This window comes from Ranitomeya variabilis, chromosome 4 (assembly GCF_051348905.1).
Source record: "Ranitomeya variabilis isolate aRanVar5 chromosome 4, aRanVar5.hap1, whole genome shotgun sequence".
Taxonomy (NCBI): domain Eukaryota; kingdom Metazoa; phylum Chordata; class Amphibia; order Anura; family Dendrobatidae; genus Ranitomeya; species Ranitomeya variabilis.
Window position 1 is genome coordinate 314,888,749 of NC_135235.1, and position 14,999 is coordinate 314,903,747.

Below are 14,999 nucleotides of genomic sequence, written 5' to 3' on the forward strand. Positions count from 1 at the left end.
GTAGTAGGCCTAAAATAAAAAAGTAGGCTAAATGCAGTTCAAAATTTGTTACAGGAGTACACAGGCGGCATAGCTTTGTTCAGTGGAGGACAACTGTAAGGAGTGGTGCAGACAGACACAGTTAGTAGGCCTAAAATAAAAAAGTTTGGTAAATGCAGTTCAACATTTGTAACAGGAGTACACAGGCGGCATAGCTTTGTTCAGTGGAGAACAACTGTAAGGAGTGGCGCAGACAGACACAGGTTGTAGGCCTAAAATAAAAAAGTAGGCTAAATGCAGTTCAAAATTTGTTACAGGAGTACACAGGCGGCATAGCTTTGTTCATTGGAGGACAACTGTAAGGACTGGCTGACACAGTTACTAGGCCCAAATAAGTAAGTAGGCTAAATGCAGTTCAAAATTTGTAACAGGAGTAGACAGGCAGCATAGCTTTGTTCAGTGGAGGACAACTGTAAGGAGTGGCGCAGACAGACACGTAGTAGGCCTAAAATAAAAAAGTAGGCTAAATGCAGTTCAAAGTTTGACACAGGAGTACACAGGCGGCATAGCTTTGTTCAGTGGAGAACAACTGTAAGGAGTGGCGCAGACAGACACAAGTAGTGGGCCTAAAATAAAAAAGTAGGCTAAATGCAGTTCAAAATTTGTTACAGGAGTACACAGGCGGCATAGCTTTGTTCAGTGGAGAACAACTGTAAGGAGTGGCGCAGACAGACACAAGTAGTAGGCCTAAAATAAAAAAGTAGGCTAAATGCAGTTCAAAATTTGTTACAGGAGTACACAGGCGGCATAGCTTTGTTCAGTGGAGGACAACTGTAAGGACTGGCTGACACAGTTACTAGGCCCAAATAAGTAAGTAGGCTAAATGCAGTTCAAAATTTGCAACAGGAGTACACAGGCGGCATAGCTTTGTTCAGTGGAGGACAACTGTAAGGACTGGCTGACACAGTTACTAGGCCCAAATAAGTAAGTAGGCTAAATGCAGTTCAAAATTTGTAACATGAGTACACAGGCAGCATAGCTTTGTTCAGTGGAGGACAACTGTAAGGAGTGGTGCAGACAGACACAGTTAGTAGGCCTAAAATAAAAAAGTTTGCTAAATGCAGTTCAACATTTGTAACAGGAGTACACAGGCGGCATAGCTTTGTTCAGTGGAGGACAACTGTAAGGAGTGGTGCAGACAGACACAGTTAGTAGGCCTAAAATAAAAAAGTAGGCTAAATGCAGTTCAAAATTTGTTACAGGAGTACACAGGCGGCATAGCTTTGTTCATTGGAGGACAACTGTAAGGACTGGCTGACACAGTTACTAGGCCCAAACAAGTAAGTAGGCTAAATGCAGTTCAAAATTTGCAACAGGAGTACACAGGCGGCATAGCTTTGTTCATTGGAGGACAACTGTAAGGACTGGCTGACACAGTTACAAGGCCCAAATACATAAGTAGGCTAAATGCAGTTCAAAATTTTGTAACAGGAGTAGACAGGCAGCATAGCTTTGTTCAGTGGAGGACAACTGTAAGGAGTGGCGCAGACAGACACAGGTAGTAGACCTAAAATAAAAAAGTAGGCTAAATGCAGTTCAAAATTTGACACAGGAGTACACAGGCGGCATAGCTTTGTTCAGTGGAGAACAACTTTAAGGAGTGGCGCAGACAGACACAAGTAGTGGGCCTAAAATAAAAAAGTAGGCTAAATGCAGTTCAAAATTTGTTACAGGAGTACAAAGGCGGCATAGCTTTGTTCAGTGGAGGACAACTGTAAGGACTGGCTGACACAGTTACTAGGCCCAAATAAGTAAGTAGGCTAAATGCAGTTCAAAATTTGTAACAGGAGTAGACAGGCAGCATAGCTTTGTTCAGTGGAGGACAACTGTAAGGAGTGGCGCAGACAGACACGTAGTAGGCCTAAAATAAAAAAGTAGGCTAAATGCAGTTCAAAGTTTGACACAGGAGTACACAGGCGGCATAGCTTTGTTCAGTGGAGAACAACTGTAAGGAGTGGCGCAGACAGACACAAGTAGTGGGCCTAAAATAAAAAAGTAGGCTAAATGCAGTTCAAAATTTGTTACAGGAGTACACAGGCGGCATAGCTTTGTTCAGTGGAGAACAACTGTAAGGAGTGGCGCAGACAGACACAAGTAGTAGGCCTAAAATAAAAAGTAGGCTAAATGCAGTTCAAAATTTGTTACAGGAGTACACAGGCGGCATAGCTTTGTTCAGTGGAGGACAACTGTAAGGACTGGCTGACACAGTTACTAGGCCCAAATAAGTAAGTAGGCTAAATGCAGTTAAAAATTTGCAATAGGCGTACACAGGCGGCATTGCTTTGTTCAGTGGAGGACAACTGTAAGGACTGGCTGACACAGTTACTAGGCCCAAATAAGTAAGTAGGCTAAATGCAGTTCAAAATTTGCAACAGGAGTACACAGGCGGCATAGCTTTGTTCAGTGGGGGACAACTGTAACGAGTGGCGCAGACAGACACATGTTGTAGGCCTGAAATAAAAAAGTAGGCTAAATGCAGTTCAAAATTTGTAACAGGAGTACACAGGCGGCATAGCTTTGTTCAGTGGAGGACAACCGTAAGGACTGGCTGACACAGTTACTAGGCCCAAATAAGTAAGTAGGCTAAATGCAGTTCAAAATTTGCAACAGGAGTACACAGGCGGCATAGCTTTGTTCATTGGAGGACAACTGTAAGGACTGGCTGACACAGTTACAAGGCCCAAATACGTAAGTAGGCTAAATGCAGTTCAAAATTTGTAACAGGAGTAGACAGGCAGCATAGCTTTGTTCAGTGGAGGACAACTGTATGGAGTGGCGCAGACAGACATGTAGTAGGCCTAAAATAAAAAGTAGGCTAAATGCAGTTCAAAGTTTGACACAGGAGTACACAGGCGGCATAGCTTTGTTCAGTGGAGAACAACTGTAAGGAGTGGCGCAGACAGACACAAGTAGTGGGCCTAAAATAAAAAAGTAGGCTAAATGCAGTTCAAAATTTGTTACAGGAGTACACAGGCGGCATAGCTTTGTTCAGTAGAGAACAACTGTAAGGAGTGGCGCAGACAGACACAAGTAGTAGGCCTAAAATAAAAAAGTAGGCTAAATGCAGTTCAAAATTTGTTACAGGAGTACACAGGCGGCATAGCTTTGTTCAGTGGAGGACAACTGTAAGGACTGGCTGACACAGTTACTAGGCCCAAATAAGTAAGTAGGCTAAATGCAGTTAAAAATTTGGAACAGGAGTACACAAGCGGCATAGCTTTGTTCAGTGGAGGACAACTGTAAGGACTGGCTGACACAGTTACTAGGCCCAAATAAGTAAGTAGGCTAAATGCAGTTCAAAATTTGCAACAGGAGTACACAGGCGGCATAGCTTTGTTCAGTGGAGGACAACCGTAAGGACTGGCTGACAGTTACTAGGCCCAAATAAGTAAGTAAGCTAAATGCAGTTCAAAATTTGTAACAGGAGTAAACAGGCAGCATAGCTTTGTTCAGTGGAGGACAACTGTAAGGAGTGGCGCAGACAGACACAGGTAGTAGGCCTAAAATAAAAAAGTAGGCTAAATGCAGTTCAAAATTTGACACAGGAGTACACAGGCGGCATTGCTTTGTTCAGTGGAGAACAACTGTAAGGAGTGGCGCAGATAGACACAAGTAGTGGGCCTAAAATAAAAAAGTAGGCTAAATGCAGTTCAATTTGTTACAGGAGTACACAGGCGGCATAGCTTTGTTCAGTGGAGAACAACTGTAAGGAGTGGCGCAGACAGACACAAGTAGTAGGCCTAAAATAAAAAAGTAGGCTAAATGCAGTTCAAAATTTGTTACAGGAGTACACAGGCGGCATAGCTTTGTTCAGTGGAGGACAACTGTAAGGACTGGCTGACACAGTTACTAGGCCCAAATTAGTAAGTAGGCTAAATGCAGTTCAAAATTTGTAACATGAGTACACAGGCGGCACAGCTTTGTTCAGTGGAGGACAACTGTAAGGAGTGGTGCAGACAGACACAGTTAGTAGGCCTAAAATAAAAAAGTTTGCTAAATGCAGTCCAACATTTGTAACAGGAGTACACAGGCGGCATAGCTTTGTTCAGTGGAGGACAACTGTAAGGAGTGGTGCAGACAGACACAGTTAGTAGGCCTAAAATAAAAAAGTTTGGTAAATGCAGTTCAACATTTGTAACAGGAGTACACAGGCGGCATAGCTTTGTTCAGTGGAGAACAACTGTAAGGAGTGGCGCAGACAGACACAGGTTGTAGGCCTGAAATAAAAATTAGGCTAAATGCAGTTCAAAATTTGTAACAGGAGTACACAGGCGGCATAGCTTTGTTCAGTGGAGGACAACCGTAAGGACTGGCTGACACAGTTACTAGGCCCAAATAAGTAAGTAGGCTAAATGCAGTTCAAAATTTGCAACAGGAGTACACAGGCGGCACAGCTTTGTTCATTGGAGGACAACTGTAAGGACTGGCTGACACAGTTACAAGGCCCAAATACGTAAGTAGGCTAAATGCAGTTCAAAATTTGTAACAGGAGTAGACAGGCAGCATAGCTTTGTTCAGTGGAGGACAACTGTAAGGAGTGGCGCAGACAGACACAAGTAGTAGGCCTAAAATAAAAAAGTAGGCTAAATGCAGTTCAAAATTTGACACAGGAGTACACAGGCGGCATAGCTTTGTTCAGTGGAGGACAACTGTAAGGACTGGCTGACACAGTTACTAGGCCCAAATAAGTAAGTAGGCTAAATGCAGTTCAAAATTTGTAACAGGAGTAGACAGGCAGCATAGCTTTGTTCAGTGGAGGACAACTGTAAGGAGTGGCGCAGACAGACATGTAGTAGGCCTAAAATAAAAAGTAGGCTAAATGCAGTTCAAAGTTTGACACAGGAGTGCACAGGCGGCATAGCTTTGTTCAGTGGAGAACAACTGTAAGGAGTGGCGCAGACAGACACAAGTAGTGGGCCTAAAATAAAAAAGTAGGCTAAATGCAGTTCAAAATTTGTTACAGGAGTACACAGGCGGCATAGCTTTGTTCAGTGGAGAACAACTGTAAGGAGTGGCGCAGACAGACACAAGTAGTAGGCCTAAAATAAAAAAGTAGGCTAAATGCAGTTCAAAATTTGTTACAGGAGTACACAGGCGGCATAGCTTTGTTCAGTGGAGGACAACTGTAAGGACTGGCTGACACAGTTACTAGGCCCAAATAAGTAAGTAGGCTAAATGCAGTTAAAAATTTGCAACAGGAGTACACAGGCGGCATAGCTTTGTTCAGTGGAGGACAACTGTAAGGACTGGCTGACACAGTTACTAGGCCCAAATAAGTAAGTAGGCTAAATGCAGTTCAAAATTTGCAACAGGAGTACACAGGCGGCATAGCTTTGTTCAGTGGAGGACAACTGTAAGGAGTGGCGCAGACAGACACAGGTAGTAGGCCTAAAATAAAAAAGTAGGCTAAATGCAGTTCAAAATTTGACACAGGAGTACACAGGCGGCATTGCTTTGTTCAGTGGAGAACAACTGTAAGGAGTGGCGCAGATAGACACAAGTAGTGGGCCTAAAATAAAAAAGTAGGCTAAATGCAGTTCAATTTGTTACAGGAGTACACAGGCGGCATAGCTTTGTTCAGTGGAGAACAACTGTAAGGAGTGGCGCAGACAGACACAAGTAGTAGGCCTAAAATAAAAAAGTAGGCTAAATGCAGTTCAAAATTTGTTACAGGAGTACACAGGCGGCATAGCTTTGTTCAGTGGAGGACAACTGTAAGGAGTGGTGCAGACAGACACAGTTAGTAGGCCTAAAATAAAAAAGTTTGGTAAATGCAGTTCAACATTTGTAACAGGAGTACACAGGCGGCATAGCTTTGTTCAGTGGAGAACAACTGTAAGGAGTGGCGCAGACAGACACAGGTTGTAGGCCTAAAATAAAAAAGTAGGCTAAATGCAGTTCAAAATTTGTTACAGGAGTACACAGGCGGCATAGCTTTGTTCATTGGAGGACAACTGTAAGGACTGGCTGACACAGTTACTAGGCCCAAATAAGTAAGTAGGCTAAATGCAGTTCAAAATTTGTAACAGGAGTAGACAGGCAGCATACCTTTGTTCAGTGGAGGACAACTGTAAGGAGTGGCGCAGACAGACACGTAGTAGGCCTAAAATAAAAAAGTAGGCTAAATGCAGTTCAAAGTTTGACACAGGAGTACACAGGCGGCATAGCTTTGTTCAGTGGAGAACAACTGTAAGGAGTGGCGCAGACAGACACAAGTAGTGGACCTAAAATAAAAAAGTAGGCTAAATGCAGTTCAAAATTTGTTACAGGAGTACACAGGCGGCATAGCTTTGTTCAGTGGAGAACAACTGTAAGGAGTGGCGCAGACAGACACAAGTAGTAGGCCTAAAATAAAAAAGTAGGCTAAATGCAGTTCAAAATTTGTTACAGGAGTACACAGGCGGCATAGCTTTGTTCAGTGGAGGACAACTGTAAGGACTGGCTGACACAGTTACTAGGCCCAAATAAGTAAGTAGGCTAAATGCAGTTCAAAATTTGCAACAGGAGTACACAGGCGGCATAGCTTTGTTCAGTGGAGGACAACTGTAAGGACTGGCTGACACAGTTACTAGGCCCAAATAAGTAAGTAGGCTAAATGCAGTTCAAAATTTGTAACATGAGTACACAGGCAGCATAGCTTTGTTCAGTGGAGGACAACTGTAAGGAGTGGTGCAGACAGACACAGTTAGTAGGCCTAAAATAAAAAAGTTTGCTAAATGCAGTTCAACATTTGTAACAGGAGTACACAGGCGGCATAGCTTTGTTCAGTGGAGGACAACTGTAAGGAGTGGCGCAGACAGACACAGTTAGTAGGCCTAAAATAAAAAAGTAGGCTAAATGCAGTTCAAAATTTGTTACAGGAGTACACAGGCGGCATAGCTTTGTTCAGTGGAGGACAACTGTAAGGACTGGCTGACACAGTTACTAGGCCCAAACAAGTAAGTAGGCTAAATGCAGTTCAAAATTTGCAACAGGAGTACACAGGCGGCATAGCTTTGTTCATTGGAGGACAACTGTAAGGACTGGCTGACACAGTTACAAGGCCCAAATACGTAAGTAGGCTAAATGCAGTTCAAAATTTTGTAACAGGAGTAGACAGGCAGCATAGCTTTGTTCAGTGGAGGACAACTGTAAGGAGTGGCGCAGACAGACACAGGTAGTAGACCTAAAATAAAAAAGTAGGCTAAATGCAGTTCAAAATTTGACACAGGAGTACACAGGCGGCATAGCTTTGTTCAGTGGAGAACAACTTTAAGGAGTGGCGCAGACAGACACAAGTAGTGGGCCTAAAAAAAAAAAGTAGGCTAAATGCAGTTCAAAATTTGTTACAGGAGTACAAAGGCAGCATAGCTTTGTTCAGTGGAGGACAACTGTAAGGACTGGCTGACACAGTTACTAGGCCCAAATAAGTAAGTAGGCTAAATGCAGTTCAAAATTTGTAACAGGAGTAGACAGGCAGCATAGCTTTGTTCAGTGGAGGACAACTGTAAGGAGTGGCGCAGACAGACACGTAGTAGGCCTAAAATAAAAAAGTAGGCTAAATGCAGTTCAAAGTTTGACACAGGAGTACACAGGCGGCATAGCTTTGTTCAGTGGAGAACAACTGTAAGGAGTGGCGCAGACAGACACAAGTAGTGGGCCTAAAATAAAAAAGTAGGCTAAATGCAGTTCAAAATTTGTTACAGGAGTACACAGGCGGCATAGCTTTGTTCAGTGGAGAACAACTGTAAGGAGTGGCGCAGACAGACACAAGTAGTAGGCCTAAAATAAAAAGTAGGCTAAATGCAGTTCAAAATTTGTTACAGGAGTACACAGGCGGCATAGCTTTGTTCAGTGGAGGACAACTGTAAGGACTGGCTGACACAGTTACTAGGCCCAAATAAGTAAGTAGGCTAAATGCAGTTAAAAATTTGCAACAGGCGTACACAGGCGGCATTGCTTTGTTCAGTGGAGGACAACTGTAAGGACTGGCTGACACAGTTACTAGGCCCAAATAAGTAAGTAGGCTAAATGCAGTTCAAAATTTGCAACAGGAGTACACAGGCGGCATAGCTTTGTTCAGTGGGGGACAACTGTAACGAGTGGCGCAGACAGACACATGTTGTAGGCCTGAAATAAAAAAGTAGGCTAAATGCAGTTCAAAATTTGTAACAGGAGTACACAGGCGGCATAGCTTTGTTCAGTGGAGGACAACCGTAAGGACTGGCTGACACAGTTACTAGGCCCAAATAAGTAAGTAGGCTAAATGCAGTTCAAAATTTGCAACAGGAGTACACAGGCGGCATAGCTTTGTTCATTGGAGGACAACTGTAAGGACTGGCTGACACAGTTACAAGGCCCAAATACGTAAGTAGGCTAAATGCAGTTCAAAATTTGTAACAGGAGTAGACAGGCAGCATAGCTTTGTTCAGTGGAGGACAACTGTAAGGAGTGGCGCAGACAGTCACAGGTAGTAGGCCTAAAATAAAAAAGTAGGCTAAATGCAGTTCAAAATTTGACACAGGAGTACACAGGCGGCATAGCTTTGTTCAGTGGAGAACAACTGTAAGGAGTGGCGCAGACAGACACAAGTAGTGGGCCTAAAAAAAAAAAGTAGGCTAAATGCAGTTCAAAATTTGTTACAGGAGTACACAGGCGGCATAGCTTTGTTCAGTGGAGGACAACTGTAAGGACTGGCTGACACAGTTACTAGGCCCAAATAAGTAAGTAGGCTAAATGCAGTTCAAAATTTGCAACAGGAGTACACAGGCGGCATAGCTTTGTTCATTGGAGGACAACTGTAAGGACTGGCTGACACAGTTACTAGGCCCAAATAAGTAAGTAGGCTAAATGCAGTTCAAAATTTGTAACAGGAGTAGACAGGCAGCATAGCTTTGTTCAGTGGAGGACAACTGTATGGAGTGGCGCAGACAGACATGTAGTAGGCCTAAAATAAAAAGTAGGCTAAATGCAGTTCAAAGTTTGACACAGGAGTACACAGGCGGCATAGCTTTGTTCAGTGGAGAACAACTGTAAGGAGTGGCGCAGACAGACACAAGTAGTGGGCCTAAAATAAAAAAGTAGGCTAAATGCAGTACAAAATTTGTTACAGGAGTACACAGGCGGCATAGCTTTGTTCAGTAGAGAACAACTGTAAGGAGTGGCGCAGACAGACACAAGTAGTAGGCCTAAAATAAAAAAGTAGGCTAAATGCAGTTCAAAATTTGTTACAGGACTACACAGGCGGCATAGCTTTGTTCAGTGGAGGACAACTGTAAGGACTGGCTGACACAGTTACTAGGCCCAAATAAGTAAGTAGGCTAAATGCAGTTAAAAATTTGGAACAGGAGTACACAAGCGGCATAGCTTTGTTCAGTGGAGGACAACTGTAAGGACTGGCTGACACAGTTACTAGGCCCAAATAAGTAAGTAGGCTAAATGCAGTTCAAAATTTGCAACAGGAGTACACAGGCGGCATAGCTTTGTTCAGTGGAGGACAACCGTAAGGACTGGCTGACAGTTACTAGGCCCAAATAAGTAAGTAAGCTAAATGCAGTTCAAAATTTGTAACAGGAGTAGACAGGCAGCATAGCTTTGTTCAGTGGAGGACAACTGTAAGGAGTGGCGCAGACAGACACAGGTAGTAGGCCTAAAATAAAAAAGTAGGCTAAATGCAGTTCAAAATTTGACACAGGAGTACACAGGCGGCATTGCTTTGTTCAGTGGAGAACAACTGTAAGGAGTGGCGCAGACAGACACAAGTAGTAGGCCTAAAATAAAAAAGTAGGCTAAATGCAGTTCAAAATTTGTTACAGGAGTACACAGGCGGCATAGCTTTGTTCAGTGGAGGACAACTGTAAGGAGTGGTGCAGATAGACACAGTTAGTAGGCCTAAAATAAAAAAGTTTGGTAAATGCAGTTCAACATTTGTAACAGGAGTACACAGGCGGCATAGCTTTGTTCAGTGGAGAACAACTGTAAGGAGTGGCGCAGACAGACACAGGTTGTAGGCCTAAAATAAAAAAGTAGGCTAAATGCAGTTCAAAATTTGTTACAGGAGTACACAGGCGGCATAGCTTTGTTCATTGGAGGACAACTGTAAGGACTGGCTGACACAGTTACTAGGCCCAAATAAGTAAGTAGGCTAAATGCAGTTCAAAATTTGTAACAGGAGTAGACAGGCAGCATAGCTTTGTTCAGTGGAGGACAACTGTAAGGAGTGGCACAGACAGACACGTAGTAGGCCTAAAATAAAAAAGTAGGCTAAATGCAGTTCAAAGTTTGACACAGGAGTACACAGGCGGCATAGCTTTGTTCAGTGGAGAACAACTGTAAGGAGTGGCGCAGACAGACACAAGTAGTGGACCTAAAATAAAAAAGTAGGCTAAATGCAGTTCAAAATTTGTTACAGGAGTACACAGGCGGCATAGCTTTGTTCAGTGGAGAACAACTGTAAGGAGTGGCGCAGACAGACACAAGTAGTAGGCCTAAAATAAAAAAGTAGGCTAAATGCAGTTCAAAATTTGTTACAGGAGTACACAGGCGGCATAGCTTTGTTCAGTGGAGGACAACTGTAAGGACTGGCTGACACAGTTACTAGGCCCAAATAAGTAAGTAGGCTAAATGCAGTTCAAAATTTGCAACAGGAGTACACAGGCGGCATAGCTTTGTTCAGTGGAGGACAACTGTAAGGACTGGCTGACACAGTTACTAGGCCCAAATAAGTAAGTAGGCTAAATGCAGTTCAAAATTTGTAACATGAGTACACAGGCAGCATAGCTTTGTTCAGTGGAGGACAACTGTAAGGAGTGGTGCAGACAGACACAGTTAGTAGGCCTAAAATAAAAAAGTTTGCTAAATGCAGTTCAACATTTGTAACAGGAGTACACAGGCGGCATAGCTTTGTTCAGTGGAGGACAACTGTAAGGAGTGGCGCAGACAGACACAGTTAGTAGGCCTAAAATAAAAAAGTAGGCTAAATGCAGTTCAAAATTTGTTACAGGAGTACACAGGCGGCATAGCTTTGTTCAGTGGAGGACAACTGTAAGGACTGGCTGACACAGTTACTAGGCCCAAACAAGTAAGTAGGCTAAATGCAGTTCAAAATTTGCAACAGGAGTACACAGGCGGCATAGCTTTGTTCATTGGAGGACAACTGTAAGGACTGGCTGACACAGTTACAAGGCCCAAATACGTAAGTAGGCTAAATGCAGTTCAAAATTTTGTAACAGGAGTAGACAGGCAGCATAGCTTTGTTCAGTGGAGGACAACTGTAAGGAGTGGCGCAGACAGACACAGGTAGTAGACCTAAAATAACAAAGTAGGCTAAATGCAGTTCAAAATTTGACACAGGAGTACACAGGCGGCATAGCTTTGTTCAGTGGAGAACAACTTTAAGGAGTGGCGCAGACAGACACAAGTAGTGGGCCTAAAATAAAAAAGTAGGCTAAATGCAGTTCAAAATTTGTTACAGGAGTACAAAGGCGGCATAGCTTTGTTCAGTGGAGGACAACTGTAAGGACTGGCTGACACAGTTACTAGGCCCAAATAAGTAAGTAGGCTAAATGCAGTTCAAAATTTGTAACAGGAGTAGACAGGCAGCATAGCTTTGTTCAGTGGAGGACAACTGTAAGGAGTGGCGCAGACAGACACGTAGTAGGCCTAAAATAAAAAAGTAGGCTAAATGCAGTTCAAAGTTTGACACAGGAGTACACAGGCAGCATAGCTTTGTTCAGTGGAGAACAACTGTAAGGAGTGGCGCAGACAGACACAAGTAGTGGGCCTAAAATAAAAAAGTAGGCTAAATGCAGTTCAAAATTTGTTACAGGAGTACACAGGCGGCATAGCTTTGTTCAGTGGAGAACAACTGTAAGGAGTGGCGCAGACAGACACAAGTAGTAGGCCTAAAATAAAAAGTAGGCTAAATGCAGTTCAAAATTTGTTACAGGAGTACACAGGCGGCATAGCTTTGTTCAGTGGAGGACAACTGTAAGGACTGGCTGACACAGTTACTAGGCCCAAATAAGTAAGTAGGCTAAATGCAGTTAAAAATTTGCAACAGGCGTACACAGGCGGCATTGCTTTGTTCAGTGGAGGACAACTGTAAGGACTGGCTGACACAGTTACTAGGCCCAAATAAGTAAGTAGGCTAAATGCAGTTCAAAATTTGCAACAGGAGTACACAGGCGGCATAGCTTTGTTCAGTGGGGGACAACTGTAACGAGTGGCGCAGACAGACACATGTTGTAGGCCTGAAATAAAAAAGTAGGCTAAATGCAGTTCAAAATTTGTAACAGGAGTACACAGGCGGCATAGCTTTGTTCAGTGGAGGACAACCGTAAGGACTGGCTGACACAGTTACTAGGCCCAAATAAGTAAGTAGGCTAAATGCAGTTCAAAATTTGCAACAGGAGTACACAGGCGGCATAGCTTTGTTCATTGGAGGACAACTGTAAGGACTGGCTGACACAGTTACAAGGCCCAAATACGTAAGTAGGCTAAATGCAGTTCAAAATTTGTAACAGGAGTAGACAGGCAGCATAGCTTTGTTCAGTGGAGGACAACTGTAAGGAGTGGCGCAGACAGTCACAGGTAGTAGGCCTAAAATAAAAAAGTAGGCTAAATGCAGTTCAAAATTTGACACAGGAGTACACAGGCGGCATAGCTTTGTTCAGTGGAGAACAACTGTAAGGAGTGGCGCAGACAGACACAAGTAGTGGGCCTAAAATAAAAAAGTAGGCTAAATGCAGTTCAAAATTTGTTACAGGAGTACACAGGCGGCATAGCTTTGTTCAGTGGAGGACAACTGTAAGGACTGGCTGACACAGTTACTAGGCCCAAATAAGTAAGTAGGCTAAATGCAGTTCAAAATTTGCAACAGGAGTACACAGGCGGCATAGCTTTGTTCATTGGAGGACAACTGTAAGGACTGGCTGACACAGTTACTAGGCCCAAATAAGTAAGTAGGCTAAATGCAGTTCAAAATTTGTAACAGGAGTAGACAGGCAGCATAGCTTTGTTCAGTGGAGGACAACTGTATGGAGTGGCGCAGACAGACATGTAGTAGGCCTAAAATAAAAAGTAGGCTAAATGCAGTTCAAAGTTTGACACAGGAGTACACAGGCGGCATAGCTTTGTTCAGTGGAGAACAACTGTAAGGAGTGGCGCAGACAGACACAAGTAGTGGGCCTAAAATAAAAAAGTAGGCTAAATGCAGTTCAAAATTTGTTACAGGAGTACACAGGCGGCATAACTTTGTTCAGTAGAGAACAACTGTAAGGAGTGGCGCAGACAGACACAAGTAGTAGGCCTAAAATAAAAAAGTAGGCTAAATGCAGTTCAAAATTTGTTACAGGAGTACACAGGCGGCATAGCTTTGTTCAGTGGAGGACAACTGTAAGGACTGGCTGACACAGTTACTAGGCCCAAATAAGTAAGTAGGCTAAATGCAGTTAAAAATTTGGAACAGGAGTACACAAGCGGCATAGCTTTGTTCAGTGGAGGACAACTGTAAGGACTGGCTGACACAGTTACTAGGCCCAAATAAGTAAGTAGGCTAAATGCAGTTCAAAATTTGCAACAGGAGTACACAGGCGGCATAGCTTTGTTCAGTGGAGGACAACCGTAAGGACTGGCTGACAGTTACTAGGCCCAAATAAGTAAGTAAGCTAAATGCAGTTCAAAATTTGTAACAGGAGTAGACAGGCAGCATAGCTTTGTTCAGTGGAGGACAACTGTAAGGAGTGGCGCAGACAGACACAGGTAGTAGGCCTAAAATAAAAAAGTAGGCTAAATGCAGTTCAAAATTTGACACAGGAGTACACAGGCGGCATTGCTTTGTTCAGTGGAGAACAACTGTAAGGAGTGGCGCAGATAGACACAAGTAGTGGGCCTAAAATAAAAAAGTAGGCTAAATGCAGTTCAATTTGTTACAGGAGTACACAGGCGGCATAGCTTTGTTCAGTGGAGAACAACTGTAAGGAGTGGCGCAGACAGACACAAGTAGTAGGCCTAAAATAAAAAAGTAGGCTAAATGCAGTTCAAAATTTGTTACAGGAGTACACAGGCGGCATAGCTTTGTTCAGTGGAGGACAACTGTAAGGACTGGCTGACACAGTTACTAGGCCCAAATAAGTAAGTAGGCTAAATGCAGTTCAAAATTTGTAACATGAGTACACAGGCGGCACAGCTTTGTTCAGTGGAGGACAACTGTAAGGAGTGGTGCAGACAGACACAGTTAGTAGGCCTAAAATAAAAAAGTTTGCTAAATGCAGTCCAACATTTGTAAAAGGAGTACACAGGCGGCATAGCTTTGTTCAGTGGAGGACAACTGTAAGGAGTGGTGCAGACAGACACAGTTAGTAGGCCTAAAATAAAAAAGTTTGGTAAATGCAGTTCAACATTTGTAACAGGAGTACACAGGCGGCATAGCTTTGTTCAGTGGAGAACAACTGTAAGGAGTGGCGCAGACAGACACAGGTTGTAGGCCTAAAATAAAAAAGTAGGCTAAATGCAGTTCAAAATTTGTTACAGGAGTACAAAGGCGGCATAGCTTTGTTCAGTGGAGGACAACTGTAAGGACTGGCTGACACAGTTACCAGGCCGAAATAAGTAAGTAGGCTAAATGCAGTTCAAAATTTGCAACAGGAGTACACAGGCGGCATAGCTTTGTTCATTGGAGGACAACTGTAAGGACTGGCTGACACAGTTACAAGGCCCAAATACATAAGTAGGCTAAATGCAGTTCAAAATTTGTAACAGGAGTAGACAGGCAGCATAGCTTTGTTCAGTGGAGGACAACTGTAAGGAGTGGCGCAGACAGACACACGTAGTAGGCCTAAAATAAAAAAGTAGGCTAAATGCAGTTCAAAATTTGACACAGGAGTACACAGCGGCATAGCTTTGTTCAGTGGAGAACAACTGTAAGGAGTGGCGCAGACAGACACAAGTAGTGGGCCTAAAATAAAAAAGTAGGCTAAATG